Source organism: Haliaeetus albicilla, chromosome 15 (assembly GCF_947461875.1).
Source record: "Haliaeetus albicilla chromosome 15, bHalAlb1.1, whole genome shotgun sequence".
NCBI lineage: Eukaryota > Metazoa > Chordata > Aves > Accipitriformes > Accipitridae > Haliaeetus > Haliaeetus albicilla.
In genome coordinates this window covers 35,768,266-35,782,048 of record NC_091497.1, presented here as the reverse complement: position 1 = coordinate 35,782,048, position 13,783 = coordinate 35,768,266, and the positions used below count along the sequence as shown (strand labels likewise).

General features: G+C 44.6%; 2 long non-coding RNA genes across 6 annotated transcripts in view; both read left to right on the top strand.

Moving 5' to 3' along the window:
* LOC104318055 (uncharacterized) overlaps positions 1 to 13,783 on the top strand; it is an 83,761-nt gene that overhangs the window by 36,744 nt on the left and 33,234 nt on the right. For 3 of the 5 annotated variants that reach the window (XR_011327977.1, XR_011327975.1, XR_011327974.1), the window contains one exon: positions 7,900 to 11,143. The exons of 1 other annotated variant lie outside the window; for it this stretch is intronic. This is a non-coding gene — a long non-coding RNA (uncharacterized lncRNA). Of the gene's footprint in view, positions 1 to 7,899; positions 13,110 to 13,783 lie in introns of those variants that run through there. One more of the 5 variants, XR_011327973.1, reaches the window with a different exon arrangement.
* LOC138689132 (uncharacterized) lies at positions 3,833 to 7,129 on the top strand. The gene is made up of 2 exons (XR_011327983.1): positions 3,833 to 4,179; positions 5,484 to 7,129. It is a non-coding gene; the product is annotated as an uncharacterized lncRNA (long non-coding RNA).

Sequence of the window (13,783 nt, the reverse complement as noted above, 5' to 3'; positions counted from 1 at the left end):
CTTTGGCAGCGGAGTGCAGGCCACAGTTTGCTTTCACTTGGAGGGGTGTCCAGTACACCTGGAATCGACTGCCCCAGGGGTGGAAACACAGCCCCACTATTTGCCATGGACTGATCCAGACTGCACTAGAAAAAGGTGAAGCTCCAGAACACCTGCAATATATTGATGACATCATCATATGGGGCAGCACGGCAGAAGAAGTTTTTGAGAAAGGGAAGAAAATAATCCAAATCCTTTTGAAGGCTGGTTTTGCCATAAAAGAAAGTAAGGTCAAGGGACCTGCGCAGGAGATCCAGTTCTTAGGAGTAAAATGGCAAGACGGGCGTCCTCAGATCCCTGCGGACGTGATCAACAAAATAGCAGCTATGTCCTCACCGACTAATAAAAAGGAAACACAGGCTTTCTTAGGTGTTGTGGGCTTTTGGAGAATGCATATTCCAAATTACAGTCAAATTGTAAGTCCTCTCTACCAAGTTACCCGGAAGAAGAACGATTTTAAATGGGGGCCTGAGCAACGACAAGCCTTTGAACAAATTAAGCGGGAGATTGTTCATGCAGTAGCTCTTGGGCCAGTCCGGACAGGACCAGATGTTAAAAATGTGCTCTACACTGCAGCTGGGGAGAATGGCCCTACCTGGAGCCTTTGGCAGAAAGCACCTGGAGAGACCCGAGGCCGACCCCTGGGGTTTTGGAGTCGGGGATATCGAGGATCCGAGGCTCGCTATACTCCAACTGAAAAAGAGATATTGGCAGCATATGAAGGAGTTCGAGCCGCTTCAGAAGTGGTTGGTACTGAAACACAGCTCTTCTTAGCACCCCGACTGCCAGTGCTGGGCTGGATGTTCAAAGGGAAAGTTTCCTCTACACATCACGCGACTGATGCCACGTGGAGTAAGTGGATTGCACTGATCACACAACGGGCTCGCATAGGAAACCCCAGTCGCCCAGGAATTTTAGAAGTGATCACGGACTGGCCAGAAGACAAAGACTTTGGAATGTTGCCAGAGGAGGAGGTGACACGGGCTGAAGAGGCCCCGCTGTATAATAAACTGCCAGAAAATGAGAGGCAATATGCCCTGTTCACTGATGGGTCCTGTTGCATCGTGGGAAAACATCGGAGGTGGAAGGCTGCTGTATGGAGTCCTACACGACTAGTTGCAGAAACTGCTGAAGGAGAAGGTGAATCGAGTCAGTTTGCAGAGGTGAAAGCCATCCAGCTAGCATTAGATATTGCTGAAAGAGAAAAGTGGCCAGTGCTCTATCTCTATACTGACTCATGGATGGTGGCAAATGCCCTATGGGGGTGGCTACAGCAATGGAAGAAGGGCAACTGGCAACGCAGAGGTAAACCCATTTGGGCTGCCGCACTGTGGCAAGATATCGCTGTTCGGATAGAGAAGCTAGTGGTAAAAGTACGTCACGTAGATGCTCATGTACCCAAGAGTCGGGCCACTGAAGAACATCAAAACAATCAGCAGGCAGATCAGGCCGCCAAGATTGAAGTGTCTCAGGTAGACCTGGACTGGCAACGTAGGGGTGAGCTTTTTATGGCTCAGTGGGCCCACGATACCTCAGGCCATCAGGGGAGAGATGCAACATATAGATGGGCTCGAGGTCGAGGGGTGGACTTGACCATGGACACTATCGCACAGGTCATCCACGAATGTGAAACATGTGCCGCAATTAAGCAAGCCAAGCGGCAAAAACCCCTGTCGCATGGGGGGCGATGGCTGAAATATAAACAGTGGGAGGCCTGGCAGATTGACTATATCACACTCCCACGAACACGCCAAGGCAAGTGCCATGTGCTTACAATGGTGGAAGCAACCACTGGATGGCTGGAAACGTACCCTGTGTCCCATGCCACTGCCCAGAACACTATCCTGGGCCTTGAAGAGAAAATTTTATGGCAACACGGCACCCCAGAAAGAATCGAGTCGGACAACGGGACTCACTTCCGAAACAACCTCGTAGACACCTGGGCCAAAGAACACGGCATTGAGTGGGTATATCACATCCCTTATCACGCACCGGCCTCCGGAAAAATCGAACGATACAACGGACTGCTGAAAACTACATTGAGAGCGATGGGGGGTGGGACTTTCAAACATTGGGATACTCATTTAACAAAAGCCACCTGGTTAGTTAATACTAGAGGATCCGCCAATCGGGCTGGCCCCGCCCAACCAAGACTTCCACATACTGTAGAAGGCGATAAAGTCCCTGTAGTGCGCATGAGGAGTATGTTAGGAAAGACAGTCTGGGTTAGTCCTCCCTCAAACAGAGGCAAACCCATTCAAGGGGTTGTTTTTGCTCAGGGACCTGGGTACACCTGGTGGGTGATGCAGAAGGATGGGGAAGTTCGATGTGTACCTCAGGGAGATTTGATTTTGGGAGAGAATAGCCAATGAATTGGGCTGTATGATACCTAACTGCTAAATACCCTGCCAATGCATGTCATTGTATCTATAGTGTCTATATGCCATATCAAGGGTATTACTGTAAGAATTACCCAAATGACTGCGGGATGGACTTTGAAACTGAGCCAAGTACAACAGCGACAGAACTTGAACTGACACCCAGCAATTTCCTCAAGATCAACATCTTTGACCTGCAGACTAAGGGCGTGAGTTGCACCAAATGTACTAGCCACAAGTTCCAGAGGCAGCATACAACAACCCAACATCTCACACCATCTCTCTTATCCTGAAGAACTGTTACAACAGATGGAGCCCCAAAGTCATGGACTAAATAAAATCAATGGACACATTAGAGGGATAGCCCATACGCTAAAGGAATACCATTTGCGTGTGTGTGTGTGTGCGGAGGGGTGATGGGGATGGACGCAAGTCCATATACTTATATATATAAGACAAGGAAGTGGTAGTGGTCGATTGGAAAATGTAAGATCTGGGCATGATGTAGATGGTATAGAATAAGGGGTGGATAATGTCCTGGGTTCAGCTGGGATAGAGTTAATTTTTTTTACAGGAACCTGGGAGGTGGGGGGCATAGCCGGGGCAGCTGACCTGAACTGGCCAAGGAGCTATTCCATACCATGTGACATCATGCTCAGTATATAAATGGGGAGCGGGCCGGGGGATGGGCTCTTCTTTTCGGTGGGGGAAGTGGCAGAGCGTCGGGTCCCGGGTGGTGAGCAGTTGCACTGTGCATCACTCTTTTTGTATACTTTTTCATTAGTACCGTTGTTGTTGTTGCAATTTCTTTGTGTTGTTCCAGTAAACTGCCTTTATCTCAACCCTCGAGGTTCCACTTTTGGTTTTTTTTTTTCTCTCCTCCGTCTTCCCCCCATCCCACCGGAGGGGGGGCGGGAGGAGTGAGCGAGCGGCCGCGTGGTCCTTTGTTACCGGCTGGGCTGAAACCACGACAGCATGGCAGTGCCTGGTGGTGCAGGGGCACTGCTGGTCTGAGGCTGCAGAAAGAAGAGTCCTCGGCCTTTCATGGCACTTGGGATGAGGAGCAGGCACGGATTTCGATAAATGAGCAAAGCATGGCCCCAATCTTAGGGAGCAACAAGTCGCAGTTTTGTACTCAATAGGTGATACTTCAAAGGTCAATACAAGGAAAATGGACACAAATGGAGCGTCTCAGTTTGTGAACATTTGGATTAAAAAAGCCCTGGTGTAGATGGGGAAACTGAGTCTTGCTTTCTCCCACCATGCAAAGTTATATAGAGGAATTGGAGTAAAAGTCTCCCACCACCCATGTTGGGGCCACTAAACCACAGATGAACTGAGAGCTTGGCACAACCATGAGGACAGACTTTAGAGCCCTTCTGTCCATGATAGCTGTGCTTCTAACATAAGCAACAGGCATGCATGAGCAGGGAAGCAGAAGACTGTGGCTAATGGATGGCAATCCTGGACCTCCTGTGGCCTTAGAGGCGTCACTCTTGTACCTACGAGCTGCTACATTCCCTGATTATTGGATGCTTTAGAAATGTACTCACATGCAAGGAGAAATTATGCAGTAGGTCTGCTTAATCCATCCTCCTGCCTTTCTCCAGCGTGTGATTGCTTCAGTGTTGACCTGTTTCCTGGCAGTGGCTTGTGTGCTATTTGGCGTGCCTCCACCACACTTCTTGCATCAACTGAGAGCCTAGCACCCAGCCCATCAGCTCCCTTTTCAGTCCCACTGTACTCACGGATCATGGAAAAGGTGACTTCTGGGGGAGACACCAGAGCCCATGGCTTTGTATACAAGTCAAAGGAGAAGGCGCTTGTGAAATACGTAGTGAATCCCTCCAGCTGGGCTCCTTGTGTTCTCACCACGGTCCCTCACCTTACTCCTCCTCTCCATCTTCTCTTCTTATGTTCTTTGCCCACTTGTTGCATCTTGTCCCTAGTTAACTTGTCAGTTCTTTAAGATGAGGATAATCTTTCCTAAATATTGTACTTACTCAGCATGACAGAAGCTTGAAAACCTCTGGGCTCTCCTGTAATGAATGCAATACATAATAATAACAAGATGTCATTGAAAAATGAGCCTGCTTACTGTGCAGAATAATTGAGAATAATGTTAGTTTTTAAGAGGAACACTTTTTTTGCTCAATGATATGTATATACGTTTTGTCAGAAATAACAATTATCAGAATGTTCAGATTTGCAATTTCCCCCCTTCGTTTATTTCACTGTTTCTTTTCTCCTTCATTTCATTCCCTCTCTGTTAGATTTTTTCCTGCTTTCTACTCTAACCTGCGAAAGGGGTAAAATTCAAGTTCCAAGATAGATTTTGGGGTTTAGGCTTCATTAAAAAGAAGGAAAATACTGAAATTCCATTTTTCTAAACATTTATTTTAATATCATTTTTCAACCAAAGTACTTTAAGTGAAATATTTGTACCAGTTGTAACAAAATTTGTTACTCTTTATGGTGACTAAATATATCTTATCTTTTTTTCCCTTTTCTGGTCCCTCCCTAACCAGCCATCCATTTTCACCTTCTCTCTTTTACTATTTCCCTGCATCTTCTTATCTCTCTTGCTTTCACCTGTACATGCAAACACTCACTGACACAGATATTTTGACTGGTGCCTTGTCTCTGTGCACTGCAGAGAGGCTAAAGCTGAGCCTGGATTTTTAAAATCTTTGTGTATTCTCCAAGCTCTTGTCCTGCCTTTGAGATGCTCACAGCTACACAAAAGCCTATGGGAATATAAACATTCTTTTTCATTTCTTTGATATCTCCTCCAATAGCAACAAAAAAATCTTTTCTCTTTCCCTGCTTTTCCAGGGGTAACAAAGAAGCCATTGTCTTCATCTCTAGCTTGGCAAGTTTCAGAGGGAGAGAAAGAGGGGGAAAATCCCTACCTACAAAAATAATAGTATATATTATTTTTTTTATTACAATTTGTTATACTGAGTCAGTACCTAAGAGGCCCTCCTTAGAGCTAGGGGCTGCTTTGTGCTCTGGGATGATACACTGAAGGACTCTGTTCCAAAGAGCTTCTTTCTTTCTTTTAAGGCACTTCTGGCCGTGATTGGATGCTGATGAGAAGCGCTGGCTTGGCAGCAATAGAGAGGAAAGTCTCCTGTTCATCTGCAGACAGTACAAGTTCCCCCTTCCCTCTGCCCCACTGGCCTTCAAAGCTGTGAGAGCCCGTCACAGATTTCCAGGTTGCTGGGTGAAGCCCAGTGTGCAGGTTCAAAAGCCATCTAGCTGTTTTGGGGATCGTGGTACAAAGTTTTCTTCCCTTGGGGGAATTAAGGTCACTCAAGCTCACACCCCAACCTGAGCTCAAAGCAGACCTGGCGCTGTCAGTAACACGGAAAGCAGGCATGCATGGACATGGGGGTACATCACTGTGCATATGCACAAGGTGTGTGTCCTCGACCTCACTGGTCTCTGAGCTTTTTTTCCCATTGATTCACCCAAGACTTCACCCTCTTCACATGCATCACATGTGCCTACGGTTTACTACCTTCTCAAAATATTTTTCTAGGATTTTAAATGCTCTGAATCTCCTGTAGTTTGTGGGTTTAGTTAGTATAACTCCAGTGAAGCCAATGCACCCAAGCCAGTTTACAGCGATGGAGAATTTGCTCTTGATTTCCTTCTTAGGGGAATACGGCTTTGAGCCTTGAGAGGCCAGAAGGCACCTGCCTGTAGGTGCAGAGGACGGAACAGGAGGGAGGCAGGAAAAGTCACTGAGGGATGGGAGGGGAGACAACATCTTCCCTATCGCCTTTGGACATGTGGGAGCTTTGCAGGAAAGCTGAAGTGTTTTTTCGTTCCTTTTTACACCCTCACGTCAGGATTCACACTGCTAGCTCACTTAGTGAAGCTGTCTTTCATGTGGTGTGGGGCACAGAGCGACTGTAGCACTGTCATGCAGAGGAAGTGTACTTTAACTTCAGCATCATGCCTTCAAAACTAGGGCAGAACTTGCATTTACAAGAAACAAAGAAATCTCTAGCAGAATTAAAACATGATATTGTATGAGTAATTTTTTTTCAATAGCCTTTATTCCTCATAATCTTCCACTGCCCAAGATTTCTTTTGTTTGCATTCCTCTGCTTTGAGCATCCCAAACTATTTAGCTTCTGGTTATATTAAGTGTTTTTTAAGTGGAAAATAGGAGCTCAAATCCAGCAGCCATTCATTAATTTCAAAGAAAAGTAATGCGGTTTTTAATATATGCTGTATTTTTTATAACTGATACACTTTTAGGAATTGAAAGTGTTAAATAAATTAGATGGTCCAGTGAATCTTTTCCAGCCTAGTGTGTTGCTGGGAATTTGGACCTGGTCCATTGCATTTCTTTGAAGCTCTTACTGCTTTTATATTTTGTTTTCTCTAATAGCCTAGTTAATACAAAGCACATTTCCTTCAGAGCCTCTAGTCAGCTCTGCATTTCACTTGGCTTCTATTTGATTTTTGGACTGTTTCTAATTGATTTCCATTAATAAGGTGCAAACTCAGGTTGGTGGGGGTTTTTTTCCTAGTTCAAAAATAAACAAGTAATATGAAACATAAAGTTTATTTGGATTCTATCCAAACAGTTAACTCCTTTTAGTTTATCCCCAGTAGAGGTTCCTTTGGGGATGCACCATCTTTTCATCAGCGGTTTCTCTTCTGCTTCTGTATTTGTTCTATTAAAATTCTGACTACAGAGTGAACTTTGTTGCCTTTTCATGTTAAAGAGCACCACACTTACTTTGATAACACTCCAGGGTTATACTACGAACAGAAATTATGCTGCATTTTGCATTCTGAGCACATTTTCTCCTTCCTGTAAATCATACATGTATGTATATATTTGTAACTTAGTCCATGCTAATTTCTAGCTATTTGCATAGCCACAGAATCTTAATTTTATTCTTGAAACCGTATCATCCTTTTTTCTTGACTGACTAGAGGGGGGAAATTAGAAAGCAGACATGATCAAAAGCATTGTTTCTCAGCAGAACGCAATTAGAGCAAATGATGAAACATGATATTACAAAGAAATTATTGCAAACATGGTGTGCTGTTGCTTACAATAGATTTTTAAGTTGCTGTGGACTTTCATGCTTTAAAGATTATCTTAGTAAATGTTTCTGACCTGGTACATTGACTTAGCACTTGCAACAGACAGATTTGCTCCAGTATTATTCCTGCTTTCCTTAAAGCCCACTAAAGAAGAATCAGGTTTATTTGGAGAAATACATTTAGATAAAATCAATTTTCTTTTCCATGCATGAAATCCTGTCTCTGGCTCTGGTAGTATTGGGCTATGCCAGTCCCCTGGATTATTCCCATTTTAACCTCTGAATTACATGAGACAGGCCTAGTGCGGGAGAAAAAGGTACTTCCATCAGCAAACAAAATGTTTTCCTATTTCATTGTGGATCTTTGAATGCACTCTCACTGCAGTGGTGTACCACACTCTTTTTTGCAGACTGCCCGGTCCAGTTTCACCGTGGTGCTAATGCAGGCAGCTTCCACACCAGAGCTGTGCCACATGAGGAGTGGCAGGAGCTCAGCAGGCAGATGGGGCAACAGGTCTGCTTCCACACCGATACCCCATCACCAGAAAGTGAATGTGGCATTGATTGCAGACCAACGGACAAATCCTTCCCCCACTGCGCAGTATAGCGTCAAGCCCCCAGTCTCAGTGTCCTCTTTTAGAGCCCCAGGTCAGCATCTGTGAGCACCTCTGTTCCTGGCAACCACCACTGCCGCCTTCCCTGGCTCCTGGGAAGGGATTTGTCACTTGTCTGCGCTTGCAGAGGGAGATCATTTGGCAGCAGCACAGCACCATCAAAAGCTCACTTGTGAGTCCCCTCTGTGCTTTTCCTTGGAACAGCCGGAGCTGGGAGCGAAACAGATTTCACCCGCACTGGCACAGCATGTCCAGCCTGGCTGCTTGCTCTTTGCTGACCTACTTCATCAACAACGGGCACTTGTACTCATGAAGCCTGGGTGCTGTAATTCTTTGCTAGCCTAGCAGAAATGTTTGCTTACTAGTGCATGGTGATTTTAAGCGGAGAAATAAGGTGAGCAGCAGGCATCAGCTTTCCTGGTTATGTCCTTGAGGACTGTCCTGGCTGAGACGGGATGTGCACAGCAGTCACTTGCACTGCCACCCACCATTTGGTGGAGGACGTCAGTAACCGTGCCAGCCGTGGTGAGGCCGCAACATGCCTTCGCTCAACGTGTGTCGGGACACAGCCTTTCCCTCTCTCCAGCATCACCTGCTGCTTGCCTCCTGACCATCAAAAAGCCTCCTGCACGGCCTCTGTGTTCCCCGCTGAAGTCCCTCATTTGGCAAATATTACTACTGTGTGTCAGTGGGGGTACTCCTGATTTTAAAGCTGGGCAACGAGCTTCTCACTTCTCTGGTTTATTTTCCAGAGTGGTTTCTTTTTTTTCTTTTTAAATGCTGCTGGTAATTTTGTGTTTATAATGTTTTTATAGCCTTTGTGATGTATCATTTCACTATGACCTCACAGCAAGGCTGTGTGTGCTTTCCCCCAGTGTGATTAATTATTTTAATAGAGGCAAGAGAAAGAAAATGGGGAATTTGTGGATAGCAGTCTGCCTTGCTTGGTGTAGGGAATCATTTCATTGTGGGTCATTAACATTCACTGTAGCGTAACTCAGTAATAATGTGGAAAAAAAGTCATGTGTCTGTGGGTTGCGTGAATTGAAACCACAAGCCATGTCCAAATCTCTGAGTCACCTATGCTGCTTCTTATCACAGCTGAGTACCAGGCAGGAAGGACTGACTGAGCAAACACCATCTATTCCAGACCTCACACTGGGTGCTCCTTGAAAAGCTGTCCATAAGCAATTTTAGAAGGTTAGATTTAATGAGTGGGCTGAGAAAGGCACATATTTCCCCCCCAACTAACACTTCTTGACCTGTATGCCTGCTTCATACGGTACGGCTAGGGACCAATTTCTTGCTAACCCCTGTTGTGCCTGCATCCAGCTCTGGCTTGTTACTGCCCGCATTAATGGAGTCATTTCCAGATACAAACTTCACCTCTGTCTTTGTCACCGCCTGGCTTGAAGGCTGCAATAATCCATAGCTTCACAATAGCTTTTGACTGTCCCTATAGCATCTACTATGATTGCCTGTGTTAAATGTTACTACTACGGTGGTGACTACGGTCAAGACTGAAGGATGCTCATCTGCATGACACTCCTGACATGCTGTGCTGTGGAGGCACTTACAAAGGTCCAAGTTCAGCTGTGTTACTTATACTTACACTGATGGAATATTCGTAAAAGTGTGTGGGCAGGACAATATCTGAATGCAGAAATGGTGTATGAATCAAGTAAATAATGATATCAGTCTAGAAACCGATCTAGTCATTAGTAGTTTGTTGTAAAATACAATGCCAGAAAATCCACGCTCCAGGGTTCCCATCATTCATCTGCACAGTGCTACCTAAAAGAAACTGAGCTTTTATAGAACAAAAAATTGGCATTGCTTTGGCAAGGAAATGAAGATCTAATTTAAAATAAAAAACCAAAACAGCCACCAGATTTGACAGACAATGTTTTTAGGGAATTTACTACTGTCACTTCTGTTCCTGATTCACAAAGTGTGCATGTTTGATATATGGCCAAACTACAGAGCTTTTCAACAGTTTGGACCCCAGCAACCACTTACGTCCTGTCGTTAGCCAGGCTGATGGCTGCCATCCATGGGCTCATAGGCACAAACCATGCCACCGTTACTCCTATATGTAGCAGGTCTGATTATTTGCTGTTATAAGCAAACCTGTTCTTTCAGTTCTTTTTAGTGGACAAGTGTAAGTTAAATCAGGAAGGGAGGGAAAGAGATTTCTTTGCATGCTGCGGTGCACTAGAAGAGTTTACAAACTTCAGTGTTGCAGTTGCTAAAAGTTTGCAAGGGTTCAAAAAGCTGACTGAACAACTACATGGAAGAATATACTGGGGTAACGACCTGCAAAGTCATTGCTTTTGGTGACTGTCACCAACAATAGTTTCTCAGCCGCAGTCTTGTGCAGGTATGCTGAAAAAGTGCATCATTCTAGTTTTTCCTGGGCCATTGCTGTCAGGAGGCCAGATGTTAGGTGAGGTGAGCCCATGGTCTGACAAAGCAGGGCTGTTCTTACATTGTTATGATGCATTCAGGGACCTATGAAGCATCTGGCACAGCTCAGGGTTAGAAATAAATACGAGAGAGAAGGATGGATGTGGGCAGCTGGGTCTGCGACAGGAAGGGAGCGCCAACATGTTATCAGAACACCTGGCCCAAGAGCGGTCATTAGGCACCAGAGAGACACTACTTCCTATTTTGAGCCCAGGTTTTATACAGCAGTGGCACTGAAGTCCAGAGAAGGTCTAATTTTAGATCAGTTAAGGCAAGGCTAAATGCACAAATGTAAACATCTTCTCACCAAACAGTATCTCTGCTGAATATTCTCATGCTGGATATGAATTTTCAGTGCTATATCCATACCGGATTTGTTAAATACCGAGAAATTATTCATCTGTGATAACTAATGAGGAAAATAAGATAATTAATTTCAGTATTTTCTTGCAACAGGGAAGCTGTCTGGCAAAATATGCCAGACAAAACATCCATACAGAAAAGTGTCAGTAACTTATGTGTTTAGTTCATTCACATTCTTAACCATGAATAAAAGGGAGAAATTAAATGAGAATCTTTAATTGTCTGTGTAATTCTTCCTAATGAGTACATTCTGGAGTACCATAACGATGGTGTAGGTTTATGAAACAGCGATCTATCCTCCCTTAATAAGAAAAGGAAACAATACTGTAATACCGGTTAATTATTGGATATCCTTTCACTGTGAATGAAAGGTCTATGCAAACTCAAACTTGGAGAAGCAAAAAGACATAATACTTAAAAGTACATATGTTACCAGAAAACTGAGAGAGTTAGGGGAAAAGGCCAAGAAGTGGAGGGAAAATAAATGAGGTGGAAAGTAACAGTGATAACTGTGGTAACAGTAGACCCATTAAAGAATGTATCATGCAAGAATTATGAAGGTAATGAGGCTGCTCGCCTGCTTAAAAATAAACATGAAGAAGTGCTTTGCTGGTCCAGGGCAGAGTGCTCAGGCCTGGCAGAGCCAAAACCATGGTCAGTGCAGACAGGAGAACCAAAGTCAGTGAGACTCCTCAACTGTGTAAAAACAGATCAGAATGAGTGTGTTTGGAAGCTGAAAGCTAAAATTGTTGTGAGATCTCCATGATACTTTTTGGTCCAGTTTGTACAGCCCTAGGCAATTGCCTTGCCAAAGCTCTTCAGCCACTGCCTGACTTCAAGCATGCCGAGAGTTGCATTGACTTCAGGCTTAACTGTTAGCATCTTCGTTTTCCCAACTATGCATGCTTCCATGAAGCGCGCAGCCATGTGTTTTCATGCTGCCTTTTGGCTGATAAGGATTTCTCCCCATGTATCTGCAAATGTTCCCTTACTACCTCCTTCAGACTGTGCACTGTGGTGTCTCAGAGACGGGCTGTGAAGGTGCTGCTGAGGCCATGGCTCCTTGGAGTCACCTGTACGGTTCATTGCTTACATGTCCTCACCCCTTTGTCTCCCGTTTTACACTTGGATGCAAGCTCGCTGGGAGACGGCTGCTGGAGAACAACACCCAGCGAGGATTAGAGCTCTTTGAAGCTCAAACACAAGAAAACCAATGGAATGAGTGCCTTGTTAAGCTTAAGCCTAGGTGACTGTATGAAGTGAATCAGTGAAGAATCATGGTCAGTCTGTTCCTGGGCTTGTTTAAGATGATGCTTTAAACCTAGACAAATATCTAAGTGCTTTACTAAGAAAAAATCAGGAGTCAGCAGGACAGCAGAGATGCATGATTTCTTAGGGAAAGGAGGGAGAAGAGTTTCTTCTATCCTTGCTTCTAGATACATGCATACTTCTCACAAACATACATCTTGGATATATACCCGGAGGCTCTACCTCAGTGGTCTCCCCACACCAGCTTTCACTTAGCTCATAATGGCAAAAACAACAGATTAATTGTGAAGGGGCTTCAGTATAGCCATAACCCTCATGGGACCTTGGGCACCTCTGGGGGTGACTCATCTGCAGTGGGATCTGTGCTGCCCAATTTACATGCCAGTGTTTCGAACAAGACTGGGGAGGTAATGTGAGGAAGGGAAAAGGAAAAAAAGAAAGTGTCTGAACCCTGTTCCTATGGCCTGGGAGAAATCACCACTCTTCTGCTACGTGGCATTTTCTATGTGTTTTTTGTGAATCTGGAATGTAATATTTCAGTGGGAATTAAAACTGAGAACAGAACATAAGGAAATAATCACAAGGCAGGAGGGCATTATTTAGGAGTACATTCTGGTGATATTTATGTTCCAGTAATAAAAGAATAAGTGCAGCCTGAGTCAAACTAAGTAATCTCTCAGGCATTCAACAAATACAGATACCACTGCACCCCCACAAGAGAGAAGAGTCAGGGCTGAGTGTTTGACCCACGCACAATATGTAGTCTCTCATCTCCTGGTTTTTGCCTCTTCACCATTGCTGGTTTTTTACTCCTTAGGGATGATGTGGATGCAGTAAGCAGGCTTGTGGGCCAGAATGGCCATGAAGACAGGTGTCTGTGGGGGGTCCTTGGGAAGGCCACCCTGAAGGTCAGTGTGCTATTTAAAGATTTCACTGCAGCGCTGTGATGACTCTAAAGCTCACAGCTGGTTTCAAGCTCTGGCACTGAGCCTGGCTGAAAAGAAAACTTCTAACTCAGTTTCCCCTTCCAAGCAATGCAGTGTCCTACTCTTGCTTGAGGTTTTGCTTGTCAAGCTACCCTTGAACAGATCAAAGCTACTGCTGACAGGTATAATTTGTATAATTTAGAAATCTGCATCATTACACAGATAAAAGTTTTGAGACACTACTTGAAAAAAAAAAAAAAAAAAAAGGAAAAAGAAGTGTTTTCCTTATTGTTGAGCTGCTGGCTCAGAATTGCTTCCAAAAGGGCATGGTGTTCTTCTGCTCACTTTGCTGAAGCAGCAATATATTTTGTTGAGGTCTGAGCTGACTCCCTGCAGCTTTGGACCATCACTGAATTAGAGCCAATAAAGAGTGTGCCCTCTTTTCTTTGCCTGCAAGTCAAATCCTAGTGTGGCTCAGTAGGACATCCAAGTAATCCCTGATTAAATTAGATTTCTCTGAGCAGAATGTTCAGGATGTAGCAGATGACACAAACCCACCCTCTGAACAGTCTAATACTACTTCTTAGCAGAATCATAGGCAGTAAACAAAGGACTCTCATAGAGACTTGAGAGACAAAAGGCACTATTAATTTTCA